The following is a 19,898-nucleotide window of genomic DNA, read 5'->3' on the forward strand; positions in this document are numbered from 1 at the left end:
ACAATTGTTCTTTTATACTCACGAACGATTTGTCTGGGTTTATACTATGGAAAAAAGTATTCTATGTCTGGAATGTATTCTTCGATATTCATTGTTCTAGAGAATTTGTAATAGGGCACTTCTATTTTTGCGTGCTTGTGTAGCCATCAGTGTAAAATGTGGGATTCTATCTACATAACCAGAGAGTGTGCAAGGAATATTGATGCCGTAGGCAAAAATGCACAAATGTACTATTGCTTGTAAGTCCCCTTCACCTTACGAAAGGACTCTATTTGCAGCTCTCAGCTGCAATATATTGTTTTTTACTGCCCTTTCTGGTGGCGATTTAAACTGCTAGCTGCCATACCTCACCATATGGATACGACACCCCTGGACATTACACTGAGGGCCCAATTACGAGTCTGACGGTCTGAGGACCGATAGACTCGTGGTGGCGCGGGGCTGGCGGTCCAGCTACTACCACACTGGTGGTCAGACCACCCCATTATGATTTGGGTGGTTGGACCGTCATGTGGCGCGGCAGCCCAGAGGCCATAATATTCTTGGTGGGACTGCCGTGGTCCTGCCAAGCATATTACGAATTTCCTCTCCGCCAAGGTTTTCATGGCGATTTTACCACCATGAAATCCGTGCCAGAGAGAGAACAAAGGGGGGGGGCCTGGTGCCGCACGCCCTGTAGATGCACACAGGAGGGCACAACATGTGCCACCCTGTGTGCATGCACACCAGTTACTGCACGGTATAGACCTTACAGTCCATGCGGTGCAGGAACCTTGTGTGACATTCCCATTGCAGTGCCTTTTTCAAAGGCACTGCCGCCTTTGAAAGAGGCACCGCAGAGGGAACGTGAGGGAATCTGAGGGAATCTGGTGGGCAGGTGGCGACTCTTTGCAGTGTGGGGGCACAGCGGTGGTAGGCCTTCTGCCCCCGCACCGCCAAAAGCCGTAATTGGGCCTTAAGTCGGGTAAAGTATGAGCTCTCAAGATGGCTCTATTACATGTAAAGTATGTGGTCTGAAGCAGCCCTGGATCAGTGTATGAACTGGTCCTGGGTGTGTGTCTGGGATCTAGGATCAGGATCTCAAAGTATGGTGTACCTAGACAGTGCTTAATTTGTATAAGAATAAGTGTCAGGAACCAAAGTTAGGCTCAGAAGCCTACGGCTATTGAATGTCGGTATGGCAAATACCATGGCTGCACAGTTTTAATTTCACCCCATGCCTCTTTAATCCACCACCACCCACTCTCTGCACCTTTATCTCACTCTTGCAGGTTCATTCATGCATTCTCCCTTTGTCACAGTTCTCCTGTCTTTCTAGTCCTCCTTTATTCCCCCCTGTTTTTTTTCACTCTATTGCTCTGGGTCAAAGTATGATGTCCAAAAATAAGTGCTGCTCCCCAAAAATCAGTGCTGAAGGGCCCTTCCTGCGACCACTGGCTCAAATTAAGCACTTATGTACCATTGTTATTGGATGGCCATCCAGCTCCACTGTATGCCCAAGTGACCCCAGATGAGTCTGTGCATGACCTTTGCAGTCTTTGATGTGTGTATGTGTGTGTGTTCTTATTGCTCAAAAAGAAAACATGCAGTGATATAAAGCCCAAGGTTACACAGGACAAGTGATATAGGAAATATTTAATAGTTTGTAAACTATGGCAAGGTTATGTAAACTATGCATCAAGAATGTGTGGCAAAAAACAGAATTAGGCAGCACACCTTCTTTATTTTCATCCATTTGAGGTAGAAATGTTTTTTGCCAAATATGCAGGGTATGTGGCAAATTGTGCACGTCCTTAATTATGTGGCAAAGGCTGCAGCCACAGAGTCGCAAAAAATGCATACTGTTTTTCAATAATTGGAATTAAGATGTTTAAGTTTAAGTTTAATGACTTCACTCTAAACCTAAACATTGTAATTCTAATCAGTGCTCATTGTAACTGCACTTTGAAGAAAACAGCTTTTTCAAACCAACATCCCAAAATACGCGTGTAGTACCAAAAAAATGCAAAACGGGTAACTTGTTAAATGGTCTTGTATTGCCACTTTGGCAGTTCTTGTGACGTTTACTAACTTTCAGCCTCATTTTTTATTTTAACACCAGAATCCCTTGATGCCAACACTGGACAAGCTTACATGATTATCATTTATGTATAATCTAATTTGTATGTATTGCCTCACAGATTACATGTTACAATTACTTTACATGGGCAAACAATTCTCCTAATTGTCTGGAAGGCTGGTCAATGGAAGTTTACCTCACTGCACATATTTAAACCATGGCATCCTGGGTTGCAGGGATTCTGCTGAGGAACAGAACTATGCTTGGGCCCATAGAACATCAGCATGTAGGGACTAAGTCACCATACAACCTCAGTATTTATGAGCCTGAGTCTGCCCAGCTATAGAGCTTCATTTGCCCTCCTAACCTTTCCAGAGAAACAAGTGAATTGGCACCCCAGCACAACACTCTCGGCCCTCTGAGGGATCTCGGTACCAGCACACACCCTTTCGCTCTCTCACTGGTACTCATCCACAATAGGATAAACATGAGACACGAAGGAAGTTTATAATATGTATTTATACTGTTGTGATCTAAGATGCAGATTTGCACAACAATTAGACGACAGATGTATATCATTAGCAAATTTAACGAGCCATATACCATAAAAAGCCCTGTCATGTTATAAGACAGGTTAGCCGAAACCCCGCCTCCCCCCTTCTATTGAAGCTAAATGATTATATATCAAAGATCTCTGAGATTAGTGGCGGACCCCGTTCCATACTATACAAAGGTGGATGTTCTACATCTCAGCTGACTCAGCGCTCTTGCCTCAGGACCTTTGCTCAGTGCCTGCCTTTTCAGGTGCCCTGTCCTCAGTGTGTGCTCACAAACAGCAGCTGCACTCTCTTGTTATGTCTAAGTGCTAGTGTCTGACCAGAGAGAATAACAAGGGGCATTCTTGTTTGACCTTGTCTAGTGTGTTCAGACCAAATCCCAGGAAAAGAACAAAATACGAAAACGTGCAAGTTCTGTGTGAAAATACAATGTGGCACAAAGGCAAGTGTGTGATGTAGTAACATGTGCAAAATAAAAGTGGCCTACAACGTGCACATTTAGGCTAACATAGGGAAAAGCACAATGAGCCATGCCGGAAACACATGACACTGGGTTTAGTTAAACATATTTTGATAAAACAAATACACATGAAAACATTGTTGTGGCACAAACCATATATGAAGATGTAAGGAATATATTATTACTATTGGTGATGGAGGGACATCATGACCCACTCAAGACTTTGTCTCTCTCGAAGTCATGGCTCAGCCCCACTCTCAAAATGATAATGAATGCATACTATTAGCATTTTACACTTCAAATATGCATATATGCTTTATATGAGATCTACTTACCCCTACGAGAATGATAATAGTTGAAACCCTAAGAGGGTAATGGTGTAATAGTATTCTCATCTAGGGTCAAATACAAAACAAGTTACTTATGTAGGCAGAACTCGTCAACCTATCACGGTTCCATAACTTTCTGTTAGTAGTTTATCTTGATATCAATATTCAATGTGTCTCTAAACCAACTGGAAAGCAGATAGATCTTATGTTGAGAATTCATTTGGCATTTTATGAAGAAAGTCTTCATAAGCAGCCCAGGCCAACAATGCATTTGCCCAGCTGCAGATTGAATATAGATAAGTTGGTCATGGGTTCTGCCTGGAGAAATGATCAGCTACTATTAATACATGAAGTTGCTTCCATATCGGTGCCCATGACGAGGGGTGGAATAGAACAGACACCTAAGATAACTGTATGGGGTGGGAGGTACATTACACCATGCCCCTTGTGTTAAGTTTGGTGATGGCATATTCATGATTTCTCTATTCATTAGCAGAACACCAAAAAGTTTTCTTGGGCATCTTTTACAGTGATTTGCAGGTTCGTTTTCCTTCATGACTGTCTTACACAGTGAAGCATATCAGAGGGAGAGCCACTTTCTTATCACCTGAATCAATCCATATAACAGATCTAATACAATCCAAATAGATAATTTGAGGATGTTTTATACCATAATTGTGTTCCTAATATGTCCCTCTGCTACCATATATATGTAAGTAGATTGCATGTACAAATAATACATACGGAGTAGCTACTTACTCATTGTTGGGACGAGAATGTCTCCTGCATGGTGTACAATTGTTTTCCTCTGCTCTGGGTGCAAGTATCTGGTAGTATCTGCAAGAATCTTATATCCTAGTTTTTGATTTTAGCCCTAGTATCACACTAATCTAGAGCCTGCCACCTGACAGGAAAGAGGTCCTGGACTTGCCCTGTGACCTGGAGGTGCGCACTAAGCGTGCTCTCATTTTTCCGACAGTAGACTACTATCATTGTCATGGGTTTATCAGTTAGAGCTATGGGTGGCAGCATACTATATTTTGTGAATCCATAGTTGTGACCACACCGTTCTGTCTGTGTCAATGGTGTGGAGGCCTGCTGGCCCACTCTTGCAAAGTTCTTCATCCCAGATCCTAGCGTTAACATCCTAAGTCTATGTTGTGCAGTTTGTGTATTTGTGTGTGTGTTACATGCCTTGCATGTATGAGTGAGCCAGAGTATTTGAGGCCTTTGGGTTGAATTTTGGAAGCCCCTGACAAGACCTGTTCTGTTCACAAGAATGTTTTCCGAAATAGTGCAAGTATATTGCTGATGTTCCTGAAGATGGAGGGAGGAGTTTAAAACACTGGAGTTGAAACAGAGTAGATAAGGTTCCTTTAGAAATTCGATAAGGCCTTTTAGTCTTCCTGTAGCACTGCCATTTGGTATATGGTGGGTGTGAAGGGTGGGACTGTTCTGGCAGAGGCCCTAATCTTTCATGGAATCACCAATATCTGCCATGTTGCACAGTTCCCTTCCACAAGCACACCCATATATGGCAGCCTGCACATTCACAACACTCAATAGTAGATTACGTATGCAAAGTCCTTTCCTTTTCCTTCTAAAATACAACCTCACCATTCAACACCAATGTCAACATTGACATTCTGCCGCCTTATCATGACACCAATAACCATTCTGGTCTTGTTCCTTCCTTTCATATAAAAAAACACCCGATGTAGCATCCTGTCACACCTACACCATATACCCTTTTTGTCATGCATTTCCCAACCTCCACACACAAACCTGCTGTACTGCCTCCTCTCACACTACAAAATATACACTACCTGTCAACCCACTCTCTGAAAAACAGGCAGATTGTACCCTGCCTACTGACACACTGAAACACACACTACCTGGTTTCCAGGTTCCTCATTAAAAACACAAAAAGATACACAAGGCCTGGGCAACCAGTCATCTTAAATGTTTCTTGAGTAGGCTGTCTCTGTAATTTTTTACATAATCTTTTCCTCAGGACGAGAACTCTCACTCATCCTTAGGTAGCATACGTCATAGGATTACTCCTCACACCATACACCGAGGTTTATGATGTGGGCTACAACTCCCTTGTGTAAAGGAGGAGAACTTGGAGTGTTTTTTTATGTTTTATGGTCCTATGTGAGCTGTGGGTGTGGATGAAGTTTGCAAAGGGTAAAGTAGTGAGTAAAGGGAAGTAAAACTACATGTTGGTGGACTGAATTATGACCTTTTCAGTGTCTCAAGAGATAGATCAAAACTAAGAAAGGAGTTTAACTTAAACCCAACAATGGTGATAAGTCAACATGTTTTTGCCTGTCTTCTGACCCTGCAAGGAGGTTCTGGGCATTTTTCATAACTTTAATAGTCACTCTGCCCTATAATGTGTGATGAAGTGTGTATACAATATATAAGAATAAGTACAAACAGTGACCCATAATGGTTGTAGTAATTGTCCACTGTCACTCGCAGGAAATATACAACAATACAGAGACAAACCAGACATCTATTCATTGTCTCTCACAAGCCAATAATAAGTCAATGACAAATGTATGTGTTGTCATGCATCATGTGAACACTACAAAAACACAAGTGAGGTATTAGTGTAATCTGATAGGTATACCATTGTAGTGTGTCTGTGCTTACTCATGCAAGTCAGTTGTTAGGCTTCAACTCTTATCCTTCTGACTGAACAGTGAGCTGTAACCCACACAATAAACCTCAGTGCATGGTGTGAGGAAGAACCCTGTGATGAAGCATACCACCTAAGGGTGGGTGAGTGTACTTGTAACAGAAAGTTTTGTTCAGGACAAGAACCGAGACAGCCTAATCCAGGGCAATCTAATATTATTGGTTCCCCAGACCTTGTCAATATTTTGTGATTTGGGGAGTGATGCACAACTGGTCAGTTAAACACGTCCTGTTGAACCCTATGGTGTGTAGTCCTGCCTCCCCAACCATTTAAAATACATCTCAGCTGGAATCCTATTGCCCCTTCTTAACAGACTCCATGTGGTGTTGTCATTTTCTCAACCCTCTAAAACACAGTTCAGCCTGGTCTCCTGCCTCCCTCTTGCCCTGCATAACACACCAAAATATATCCTACCCTCCGCAAAACTTCATAACACACCACACCTTCGTAGGTCCATTACTGAAGAAACTGTAACTTGAAGCAGATACAGTGGTTGATTAACAACCTATCTCCCAATTCACATATTTTGCAAAACTCATCGAGGTCTGCCTGCACCGTCAGGATTCCATTGAAACAAAATTTGTTCTCCACCCGTCATACTGGGTTTTGAGCTATTATAAGTATTGAACTGGTTGTGGTTTCAGTAAGCAATGAACTGTGACTAGTGACTGCAAAAGGTGGCAATGTTGTCTTAGTGTTGATGGACCTATCCGTTTTCTTCAAGACCATTAAGAACTATACTGTGGGTGATTGCCAGTACACAGTGGGAATCCATTGATGGACCTTAAAATGGCTTAGAGATTTCCTGACAATTTGTGCTATGCGGGTGTCTTTGCCAACCTGTATGTAATCAGTACACAGTTTGAGTAGTGATTGTCTGCAGGGGTTAGTCTTTTCACCTGGCTTAGAGAGGTGGACAGCTGGATGTACATAAGCCACCTTAAACTCAATGGACGTGGAAGTAAGAAAGAAATTCTTCTCCCATCCTTACAATAACACTGTCTTTTGGTAAGATTTTTATGGCCTGCATTAATTAGGAAAGGTCCTTCCCCTGCAAAGGTGGTATAATATCTCAAAATAGAAATTGATATTCAGCTGACACCAATACACAAATGAATGTTTTAATCCAGACAGGATTTTTTTGTATTATTCAAATATTAAGGCATCCGTTATATGTATTACCTAATCTTGCAAGGTCATTCAGATTAACAGATTTTTTAGTCACGCCTGGACTACTACAATGCAATATACTTAGAACTACTAAAGAAAACAACTCATGAGTTACAATTGGTACACATCTCTGCCTCCCACTCCCTAATGAAGCTTAAATATTCAGAAGTTCTCTGGACTGTTTTACTGGGGCGAAAGCTAGGATCCCCTGTAGAAGCTGGTACCACATTGCACCTAAAACAGAAACTTTCGCTCATCATCTGCCTACCTAATACATTACTAATCATTCAAGAGGATGAAGCATGGAGCCAGAGCACTGGGAGTATTAGGCCCCAGACTCTGGAACCCCATTAACTCTACCTAGAGATGTGTACCCAGCCACAAGTTCCAACAAGGGAGCAAGAGTTCAGACTGCACTCACCAGTGTCCCTAGACCTAAAAGATCTGTTTCAAATGATTTCCTTTAGGTTCATTGCCTGTATATACAGTGGCATACTGGAGCCTTGCCCATTTCACCTGAGTTGTTCTGTGTATGTGGCAGAGTCAAGCATTGTATTAGTTAAAGAAGGGTGTTAGGTGCTTGATGCTAACATAGAAACACAACAAATGCAGGCATTTTCGTCTTACATTTTAAACATTGGTAATAGAGGTGGGCGAGCCAACACATCAATATGGAGAGCTGAACCAAGGGTCCGGTGGGCTCTAAGAGCCCGTACATGAACTAACCCTGAAAATAGTTGGTATGTAAATCATGTAACAAACATCATGAGAAAATATGATAGTGTCTTTAAAATGAAAAATGTATTTCTTTAACATGCAGAAGTATTTCACCTTAATACATCAGATTATTTTTGTACAGTGAGCCCCCTGAACTCACGTATTGGTCAGCACTCGCATATGTGATAACAAATAAAAAGGAGGTTCTATAAAATAAAATATTTGGCTAGGATCACAACTTGATCAAGCAGGGTGTTAAACCTGTCAGCCTTAGGGTGGTATTCCCCCAAAATGTTTACATTCCTCCATTTTTTCTGACCTCGTTTTTGCTGGCCTTAGGACTCTGAGCAACTGCTAACCAGTACTAAAGTGCATGTGCTCTCTTCTCTAAACATATATATTATGAATCAAGGGAACCCCACAATTCTTGAGAAACTGGGCTAATAGATTGTTAGAAAAAACAATGATACACTTGGGCCAATTAGTCTAAAGTGTGTTAGAAACCTTCGGTCTTAAATAATTTTAAAGACCAAGCATCACATAATACACCAAAGACAAGTATAAAAGCAGAATACTAATTAGCGTTGTAATGCAATGAATTTATTCATTGCCTATTGAAGCATTTTTCTGTGTATATCACGATCTAGTGCTCAGAGATAAATGAAAGAAACGTGCAGTGGTAAGTGAAATCATAAAAACAGGCACACAGTTCAAAACAACTAGACGCTAGGCTTCTTTTAGCTTTTTGTTTTTTATAATAAAGAAGGAGTCAAGTTGGTCTGTGGTCAACTGAATTCCTATGGCATAGAATTGAGATCATCATCAGTACAAGGTGTGTGAGCACCTAGTATCTTGAAGGAATTTTTGGAAATTATGCGAAAAGGGACTGTCAATCATTGAACGAGCTGGAGGTGCAGTGTTTCTGAGGGAATCCTTATCCAAATCAATCGGGACTCCGAGTGGGAGCTCGGGGTCTGAGAATGAACGCTCTGACTTTCCATAGCTCTTCTCTAAACATGGAAATATTGGCTTATATCCAATCTGCATATTTAATTTACTTGTAAGCAGCCGCGGTCCGTGCAGGTAGTAGCGGTTGGGTGGTGTGGCTGTGTTAGGCGGATTTCGAGGGACGAGGTAGAGGGGAAAAAAATTATTTATTTCATTTTCCCTCTGCATCGTCCCTCGAAATCCCCCCTAACCTCGCCCCACCGCTGTTAACTCCACGGACCGCAGCTGCTTGTAAGTACCTTATAAAGTGGTACTCTATATACTTCCAGGGCCTGTAAATTAAATGCTACTAGTGGGCCTGCGGTACTGATTGTCCACCCACTTAAGTAGCAGTTTACAAATGTCTCAGATCTACCGTTGCAGAGGCTGTGTGTGCAAATTAAACTGCTATGCCAACCTGGCAAAAGCAATCGTTTTGCCAGGCCCAAACTTGTGGCGGCCGTGATGGTACGCTGAACTCACGCAGTCACGTTTCTATGTCTACTTCCTATTTCTTTCACTTCGCACACACCAGGGGCGATTTCAAAATAGGAGAAGAAGCACACATGGATTAGGCTTATAGCTAAGGTATTTAAATTCTCTAAGCGCACTGGGGGATTTTATCAAATCTTGGGCACTGCTCGATAACAGGTAAAGGCATATAGTAACTCAGTACTCAAGGCCCAAAATAGACCTAAGGCTCTGTTTAAACTAGTAAAAGATCTTTCTGGCATGTCCTCTGCACCTAAAGACCCTTCTTTGGACTCTTCCCAATGCAACGCTTTGGCTAAATTCTTCTTGGACAAAATTGATAAGATCTATGCTATCCTTGATGCCACTCCCAATGCTCCTACTATTCTTGAGCCCGTATTTTCCACTCCCCGTTTTGCTGTTGCTGATGATGGAACTCATACTACTCCACCTATTCACTTTTGGGAACCGATATCTCTTCCGCTTCTCCAGAAATATTTACAGGAAATTAAATCGGGCTCCCCCACCGACCCGCTGCCCCCTCAAATAATGGCCTCCCTGGACCCAAATCTGCTTCAGATCATTCTAGATATGTTGAATGCCTCACTGGAGGAGGCTTCAGTTCCCAGCGAATGGAAACATGCAATGGTGGTTCCATTGCTAAAGAAGGCCAATGCGGATTCTAATAACCTCTCTAACTTTCGTCCTATTTCTCTCCTTTCTTGTTATTCTAAAATTCTTGAAAAACACGTGAACTCTTCTCTCACCTCTTATGTTGAATCTTCTCACCTTCTTCACTGCTCTCAGTCTGGGTTCAGGGCTGGTTTCTCCACGGAGACTACGCTTCTGGGCGTGTCTGAGACCATCAGGAGACAGGTGGACAATGGGGAGACTGTGGCACTCATTTTGCTTGACTTGAGTGCCGCATTTGACACCGTCTCCCATACCATCTTATTGTCCACCTTGCAATCCGTGGGGATTGTTGGCCCTGCCCTGGCCTGGATTGCTAGTTTTCTTTCTAATCGCACTTTCCAGGTCTTCTCTGCTACCTCTGTTTCTTCTATCTACTCTTCCCCTCACGGTGTTCCCCAAGGGTCTATTCTTAGTCCCCTCTTCTTTAATCTTTATGTGAGACCGCTTGCTTTCTTGGCAGAGCAAGCGGGTCTCACAATATATTCTTACGCTGACGATACTCAAATCGTCTACTCTCTTTCCACCAAGAATCACTCGCCTTCCTCCTCCTTGCAGACCGGTTTGGAACAGATTGCCAATTGGATGCAGAGACATAAATTAAAGCTCAATGGGGACAAAACGGAGCTGCTCCTATTCGGTCCCAATGCACCTTTGTGGGGCCTGCAACATTGGCCTCCTCAGATGGGCCCTTTACCTACCCCCTCAGACTCTGCCCGTAATCTTGGGGTTCTGCTTGACAACCAGTTGTCATTGAAGCAACATGTGGTAAAGGTCTCTGCCACCTGTACTACCATCATCAGGTGGCTTAGAAAAATCACATGGATGCTCCCAGTGGATACCCTGAGAACCGTGGTCCAAGCCCTTGTTATCTCTCGGATGGACTACGGGAATGTACTTCTTCTGGGCGCCTGTAAGGAGGTACTAAAGAAACTTCAGGTTGTTCAGAATATGGCTGTGCGCTTGATATGTAACCTACCTGCTAGATCATCGGCCACTACCCATCTGCACAAACTGCATTGGCTACGAATAGAGAGCCGTATAAAATTCAAAGCTCTTTGTATCATGCACCGTATTAAAATGGATAAAGCCCCGAAATATCTATCTTCCTTGGTCCAGCACTATGTCCCATCTCGCACTTTACGATCGTCCACCCAAAATAAGTTTCAAATTCCGCGTGTGAAGCGAGCCAAGATGGGCGGACGTTCGTTCGCCTTTCTGGCCCCCTCTTTATGGAACTCTATGCCCCAATCCCTGCGCTCGGAAGTCTGTTATATGGCATTCCGCAAAGGTATTAAGACCTGGCTTTTTAACATGTAACTGCCTTGCCCATGTTTTTCTTCCCATCTTCCGTTTGCTACAGCGCCGGGAAACCTTCGGGTAGCTGTGCGCTCAACAAATGCAATTATAATAATAATAATAATAATAACGCTCCCCCTTGGGCACATGCCATCAAACATGGGGTTCCACAGGGCTCGATATTGAGCCCTGCGCTTTTCAACATCTATGTTCAACCCCTATCTTTGTTAGCAAAAAGTAGAGGGTTGTCATTGATTTCCTATGCTGATGACACCCAGCTAGTTATCGTCTTCTCAAAAGAGTTTTAAGACACTCTTTTTAAATTTAAAGAGGACCTTCTAGCTATTTCTGACAGGATGACTGCAAACTCTTTTTAGCTTAATGCTGCCAAGTCTGAAATTCTTCTGATGGGTAGAGACAGGATTCTCTGGTCTGAAAAGTGGTGGCCTGATAAATTAAAACCCGCACCTTTGGTAAAGAAGACAGTGAAGAGCTTAGGCTTTTGGATAGGCAGTGAACTCTCATTTGAAGCACAATCAAAAGCCCTAGCGGGATCATGTTTCGGTCTCCTGAGAGGGTTGAAACCGTTACTTGGTTATTTTCCTCCTAAGATCCGCCAAACTATTCTGCAAGCCACAATTCTATCGAGGCTAGGTTATGGGAATTCGCTTTACCTAGGTGCCAACAAATCTTGCATCTCTCGTCTCCAAAGAATTCAGAATGCAGCAGTGCGTGCTTTGTTAGCACTCCCTAAATCTTGTTCAGTTGTGAACCTTCTGCCTAAACTGCACTGGCTGCCGATAGCTAAAAGAATTCACTTTAAGACTCTGTGTGTAGCCCACAAAATTCTGACACATCAAGGACCGCAGATCTTAACGCATCTCCTGGTCCAATATGTGCCTAATCGTCCCCTGCGCTCTGCCAACTCTGGCTCAGTTTGTATTCCTCGCTTCCAAAGAGCCAGAGCTGGAGGCCGTTCTTTTTAAGTCCAGGCAGCGCACCTCTGCAATTCCCTTCCGATCTCTATTTGAGGACTTTAGAATCATTTAGCATTTCGAAAGGCTATAAAGACCTGGCTGTTCCCTGCGTAGACTACCCCCTTGGGTTGGAGTGGTCCAGTGTCATTTGTTTGGGTAGCACTGGGACGCCTCGTCCCCGGGGCAGCTATGCTCTGTATAAATTTCAAAAATAAATACATGATATTTTTACTAAATGTTTGCCTTTCAATGCTTTTCTGAAAAACTGGTTTCAGTGTGATTAAATAACACTGTAACGCCAATTTGTTTTTGCTTTTGATTTTGTTGTTCAGTCTAATTATTATTGTATCTCTTCCTTTGACGCAATTATGATGTTTTAATACTGGGACCACTCAATATATACTGTCTTGCACCCAGGTCCCAGTGATTTTGGGTTTACCCTTTATTTGTAACTAATAATGTGGTGGACATGAGCTGCAGAACATGTTACACCCGGAGAGACACAAGTGGGAGTCTGAAGAGATTTCTGTCACCACCAGGATGAAAGCCTCTCTGCAAAAAGGCCACGACTCCTGGTTGTTTCTCCTCCAATTCTGCCCCTTCTGTCCCACCTCGGTACACATCGGCAGATCTTAGGACGTTAAATGTCCCCCTTTGTGAGGCCACGCATTCTTGGGTGGTTACTGACAGTCGGTTTAGATCTTGTCCCTTCTGTAATTTTCAACTTAATGGTCCTGTTTCCTCGCCTACTCAACCCTGTAATAAAATTAAAACCATTCAGGCGGGCCTGATCAACGCCAGATCTTTGGTGTGTCACACAGCTGAGGTCTTTGACCTATTAGCAGAAAATGACTTTGATCTTCTCTTTGTCACTGAGACCTGGATGACCGACTCCTGTTCACCGGTAGTCGAGTTAGCTATCCCCCGGGGTTTTAGGATTTGCAGAGTAGATCGCCGAGCAGCTGTGGGCCGAGGTGGAGGGGTTGCCGTGATCTATCGGGATCACTGGACTCTCACCTGCGATCATCTGGATGAATTGAATGAGGCAGAGCTGCTCCATTTCTGTTTGGAGCTTAGTCCGCATTTCACCTTAGGCGGCACGTTAGTGTACCGTCCCCCAGGCCATGTTGGAAACTTTATTGGATCCCTGGAGGAGGTAATCGTGCCACGAGCTGTACGGTTCTCTCGCTATCTACTGCTGGGTGATTTTAACATCCATGTGGATTCTGAGAATACCGCTGAAGCTACTTGTCTCAGTGAGACTCTTAGCATGGCTCACCTTTCTCAATGGGTTGATGTCCCCACTCATTCAGGTGGCCATGTTCTCGACCTGGTATGCACTAATTTTGACATCAGTCTGTCCCCCCCGATGCCTATGTTGTGGTCCGACCACTGCCTGATTAAGTTCGCTTGGCAGTTTGATGAAGATCTGAGGAAAATTCCTTCTCTGGTACATCGTCCACGGATTAATTTGATGTCCCTATCCGAGTCCCTTTCCGTCTCCCGTCCGGTCCCTATGAAGGACCTGGAAGTGACTGTTGACGCATTCAATGTCTGGATAGCGAATGGTGTCGCTGCCTCCACTAATGTGGGGGGTATCCGGCGGATGCGATCGAGACCGTCCCAACCATGGTTCACACATGCACTGCGGGAACAGAAATTGGTTTGTAAGAAATTGGAGCGAGTTTGGAGACGAGCTTACCTGCCAGCCGATAAGAAGTCCTTACGTGCAGCCCAAAAGGACTATTACGCTGCGATTAAGACAGCTAAAAGCAGGTATTATTCGGACCGAATTGAGAGGGCGGATAACAACAGTAAAGAGATCTTCTCTATTGTCCAAAATGTTTTATCTCCATGCGCTGCTCAACCGGCTCCCTTCTTCCGCTCAGTGGTGTGAAGAATTGTCTTGTTATTTTACGGACAAAATTGAAAAAATTCAATTGGACCTAGAAGTGGCTCAAAAGTCCTCTATGACTCCACCAGCCCATTTACTATCGGATAGCCGATGTCCAGAAGATCAGTTTGTTGCTTTCCGGCCGGCCTCGGAATTAGACACACGGCAAATCCTGGCAGCGTTGAAGTCTGGATCTCCTTCAGACCCCTGCCCAGCCAGGGTTTTGGGAGGGATAGTGGATATTATTAACCAAGAGGTGACTCAAATCATTAACCTCTCCCTCTCCATGGCCTTGATTCCGAGAAGTTGGAAGGAAGCTAAACTGCTCCCACAGCTAAAAAAGGCTGGTCTAGATCCAGCAATGCCATCAAGCTATCGGCCCATCTCACTGCTGCCAGCTTTGGCGAAGGTGTGTGAGAAGGTGGCTTTTAAACAGCTGGATAGCTTCATTGAGTCCTCCCACGCTCTACATCCTGCTCAGTCAGGGTTTAGAGCGGCTTATAGTACCGAGACAGCTCTAGTCGAGGTTTCGGAGGCAGTTCGAGAGTGCCTGGATGGGGGCGGCAGAGCGGTCCTGATCTTATTGGACCTCTCTGCCGCCTTCGATACGGTGCCTCATGCCTTGCTTATTGCAAGATTGCGAGCCATCGGTATTTCGGGGTTGGCTCTCGACTGGCTGTCATCGTTTTTGAACGATAGAACTCAGCAGGTCTGGATGCCCCCTTATTCATCGGCCCCGAAAAGACTGACAACTGGAGTCCCGCAGGGTTCTACGTTAAGCCCTTTATTGTTTAACGTTTATATGACCCCTTTACTATATCTGGCGGAACAGCTGGGAGCCAAGATAATGGCTTACGCAGATGACACACAGCTGCTATTCACCTGGCCTAAGGGTGTGTCTGATCCATCAGCAGTCCAGCATTGTTTGTCGGAAGTATTTCGGTGGCTTGCACAAGTCCAACTTAAGTGCAATGAAGACAAGTCCGAAGTACTGTTCTTCGGCTCTTTTCCTGACAACTTCAAGGATCAGATTTGGCCTCCTGACCTGCCCTGCCCTAGTATGACGGGAGGCCCAGCTAAGAACTTGGGGGTCTGGTTCGGTCAGGATCTGAAGTTTTCGGACCATATAAAAAAATTGACCGGCATCTGTTTTGGTACCTTGCGATCCTTGAGAAGATTTTTCCCTCTTCTGCCCAAGGCAGCTAAGGAGACTGTTCTTCGAGCCCTGATTTTATCTCGGCTCGATTACGCTAATGCTTTATTCAGCGGCCTACCTGCGTACATGGTTCATCGCCTTCAGGTGTTACAAAACGCTGCAGTACGTCTGCTTTTTTCTCTCCCTAGGAGGTCGAGCGTGCGGAGCCATTTACGAAGCCTGCATTGGCTCCCAGTATCACACCGAATCCTGTTTAAAATTCTTGTGTTGGCATTCAGAGCTGCTCATGGCCTGGGGCCGACGTATCTACAGAAACGGTTTTCCTTTTACACTCCTAACCGTGCTTTACGATCGGCCAGCCAATGCCTATTGGCCATTCCCAAATATAAATACGCACGTTTGGGCGGCCAATCAATTTCAGTTAAGGCAGCTTCTGCCTGGAATGCCCTCCCCTTGTTCCTTAGAGCTTCGCCGACCATTACTGTTTTCAAAAAGGAACTTAAGACTCATCTGTTTAATGCTCCACTCTAATTCTCCGTTCTGGTGCAGATCCATCACCCCTGCTGTCAAATCACTCACCGCGCCAGGATACCCTGTGGTAATTGAGCGCGCTATAAAAGTTTTAATAATAATAAAAAAAAACAGTGTTCTTAATATGTAATTGAAAGCTCATTTGAATGCTGTCTGATGCCTCTCTCCAGACTATCTTTCTACCCCCACGGTCCTGGCATGATGCCACCTGGTGTCTACGGTCTGCCAATCAAAACCGACTGGCTGCACTCAAAAAGCTCTGCACTTTATCTAGACTCGGGTTATTCTACCTGCTGGGCCTCACCACTGGAGCAGCCGCCATTCCGCCATTAGGGATATAGCCCCTCAATTCCCAAATTTACAGTCTCCTGAGTCCTGACGATGGAAGGCAGAGTTCACTATTAACATATAACCCACATGCAATTTAAATCACACTTCTCTATTTGCTGTTTCATTTGTCGTTTTTCATGGACAGATAGGGAAGTCACCTCTTTAACGGATACAACAGTGTTGTTTACCATCACCTCGAATTCTCAACCTGGTCTGTGTAACCCCACAGTCCTCTGAATGACCATGCACCATTTACCGTTCGGTGGTAAAATATTTCTGTTCGAAATGTTGTGGCTACTACATAACTAAATACAGAACTCTGAAGACATTTTTAACTCAACATGTGTTACTCGCAACCCCTATGACAGGACTACCTAGCTGTTTTAAGCTCAAACAAAACAATATAAAGATGTTTGAAAAGCATAGCCGCTGGTACCCGTCCCCTTGACCTGCAGAGCATTATCCAGCGTTCCATACCTCAGGAATGAGTTCCTTCATGGAATGAGTACGAGTTCCTCCATTCCTCTCGGCTCATGTTTGCGCATAAACCATAATTCCCCCGGAAGATAAGCAGCCCCGAAAAAACCCGCCAATTTCCTATGCTGCTCTGAATATTGAGCATTATGTTTGTGCTGGGGTTGGCAAACAAATGCGCCTTGCGCTGATATATACTGCATGCTTGAATTCCTATTTTATTTAAACAGGCTCCTCTGCTGCAAAACACCACTTTGGATAAACGCCCACAATGAATAAACATGCGAGGAAGGCTTTCATCTGTGTGATATGCAAAGTGCGCCACCTAACAATGGCTCACGTTTGCCTCTGCGTGCCCAGCACAGCGCTGGCTCCGAACCCACAGGGGGAGAACGCACGGCTTTCTGCACGTGACACAGCTCGCGAGACAATGATTACAAGCTTGGTGAAGGGCACACAGTATGGCTTTCCGGAGGTGGGCTGGGTGTTGTGACAGCGCGGGCAGCTGCTGAGAAGTTTGAAGATATTCGCGTGAAATAACGTCCGCCCCCGTCCTAATGAAGTGGGCTTCACCAGGTCTCGTGCAAAGCTTGGGCGCGCCATGTGAATGAAACCAATAAACAAATGCTTCACAAAGACCCGCAGCTGGCATAGTAATTAAGACATCGAGAAAACATAAGTTAACTTGCTTTTGGTTAAATAAAGGTCGTCGAGAGATTTCATTCACACAGATTACACTTACCTCATCCTACTCGTATTTGTTCATTGCTAATGGGATAGTTGGAAATTAACTCTCAGCAATAAATAAGTTGGCATCTGTTAACCACGAGGTAGCTGCGATGTAAAGAATACGCTATCAGGGGAATTTGCCATACCAAATGCACTTTTTTTGCATTTCAAAATCCAGGTTTATTAAGTGTTTTTGTTTCCCTATTTACATTTTTTACTACTGATTCCATATTCTGAATTTTCATGATAGGGTACAGTTGTTCATAGAAGTAGTACTTATCCTCCCTTGCCCCCCCTCTTCTTTCAATTTGTTGGATGCTCATTTCTTCTAGTGGGAGGAAGTCTAGTACTTTACCTGATTAACTGGATATATGACCCCACTGGCAAAAATCGTCAGATCCCTCGGTCTCAACATAATTTCCTATGCACACAACACCCAACTTCCCCTCTCACTCACAGACAACCCCACCACCACAAGGACCAACTTCCACAGATACAAGGCAAGGGTCGCTAACTGGATGAAGAAAAACTTCCTGCAGCTGAACACAGACAAGATGGAAGTACTGATCTTCGGCAACAACAGCAACTGTTGAAGTCGGCTGGATATGATGGAAGGATACTGGTGAGAGAGGGTAAGGGGGGATGGGGAACATGGAGAAGGCTAGGATCTTGGGAAGCCCTATTGGATGACTTATCCCACCCTGACCCAGATACTCCCTAGGGAAAGCCTGCAAGACCCAAATGAGCACTTCCTAGAGTGTGCACGCCCTTATCAATGAGGCCTGCTACATAGACTTAACTCGATTCATGACTGCCTTAACTCTCATCTAAGTATGACACAGCGATATGTCCTATATATCAAGAAGACAATTCATGCATCTTACACAGCACTGATTCACAGGGGGGAGGGAGGGAATAATTTAGCTTAATGTTGTGAACTGGTACTGAGATTATAGTATTGTAAAATCCATATTTGTATATGCGAAGAATAAACACCTGAAACATTGGCTTGACTGGATCAACAACTACAATGTATTTGAGTTTAAAAACCAATAAAATCTGTTTACAAAGAAAACCCACATGGAATGACTCCTGGTGGCCATCAGACCTACGACCCACACTCTTGACCACTTCAGAAACCTCGGACTCACCATCGAAAATAAGCTCACCGTGAAATCACAGATCAACGCTGTCTCCTCCGCCTGCTTCCTCACTCTGGAAATGCTACGTTAGATCTTCAAGTGACTACCCCTGCACATGAGACGTACTGTGGCACCGGCCCTCATCACAAGCTGACTGGTCTACGGCACCGCTCCCTATGTCTTAATCACAGCAAACCTCCTATAGAAACTTCCGTCCATACACAACGCTGCAGCCAGACTCATCCGTGACCTTTCCTGACTTATCCAGATCACACCCCACCTCAGGCAACTCCACTGGCTGCTTTTTGGTGAGTATGCGTCATTTCTATTCGTGTTTTTTCACCCTTTGCTTCGTCTACGTTTTCTTTCACCTATCTCTTTGCTCTCTCCTGTTCATTTACTTATTAGCATTCTTTTTGTATTCGTTGTTGGAGAGTATGGGTCATTTACTTTTGTGTTTATTACCCATTGTTTCCTCCTCGTCTTCTTCCACCTGTCTCTTCGCTCTGCCTCTCTAGTTCTTTTCTCTGACATTTATTCTGTTCCATCGTCGTTCCTCTTTGTAGTTCTTCCTTGGTTCACTATCGTTACTTATTATTCTACTACAGGACTTGTGCTTCTCTTGTGTAAGGAAAAGGGATATTTAGTATCCTGCTCTTGTTATGTGATTTACACCTCCTGCTCACCCAGTGTTTGTGCTGTGTGCTCAATAGAATGTTGGAGTCGTAATGTGCCTCGGAATGTTGGGAGACTCTGAGGTGAAGTGACAGTTGAGCATGGGCTGAGCAGCTGACAGGCTGCTCCCGGTGGGGCTGCTCTTGAGAAAATGTCTACTTGTTGTACTTTTAACTATCTTCAATAAAGCTTCCTGAATTTTATCTTTCCTGCGTGGACCTTCATCACTACAGATTCTAAAACCTATTCTCTCAAATGCAGTGTTTCCCAAACTGTGGGTCGAGCTCATTTTTGGTGGGTTACAAAGCCATGGTACAACTAGTACTTGCACTACAATTTCTCTCCACACAATTCAAGCTCCTTCCTAAGGTCTAGCAACCACGGTGAGCACATTGACCTTGTCACTGCCCTGCCAACCCCCTCTGGCCCCTTAGACTCATTGTTAGAGTTTGATATGCCTAAGCTCTTCATCACCTGTTATCCTTACCTGTAAAGAGGAGAAGATTATTGAAACACCAAGAGCATTAAAACAGGTGATTACATC

General features: G+C 44.1%; 1 protein-coding gene across 1 annotated transcript in view; it reads left to right on the plus strand.

The window, feature by feature from the left end:
* SCFD2 (sec1 family domain containing 2) overlaps nucleotides 1–19,898 on the plus strand; it is a 1,965,980-nt gene that overhangs the window by 1,806,384 nt on the left and 139,698 nt on the right. The window lies entirely within an intron of this gene.

Source organism: Lissotriton helveticus, chromosome 2_2 (genome assembly GCF_964261635.1).
Source record: "Lissotriton helveticus chromosome 2_2, aLisHel1.1, whole genome shotgun sequence".
NCBI lineage: Eukaryota > Metazoa > Chordata > Amphibia > Caudata > Salamandridae > Lissotriton > Lissotriton helveticus.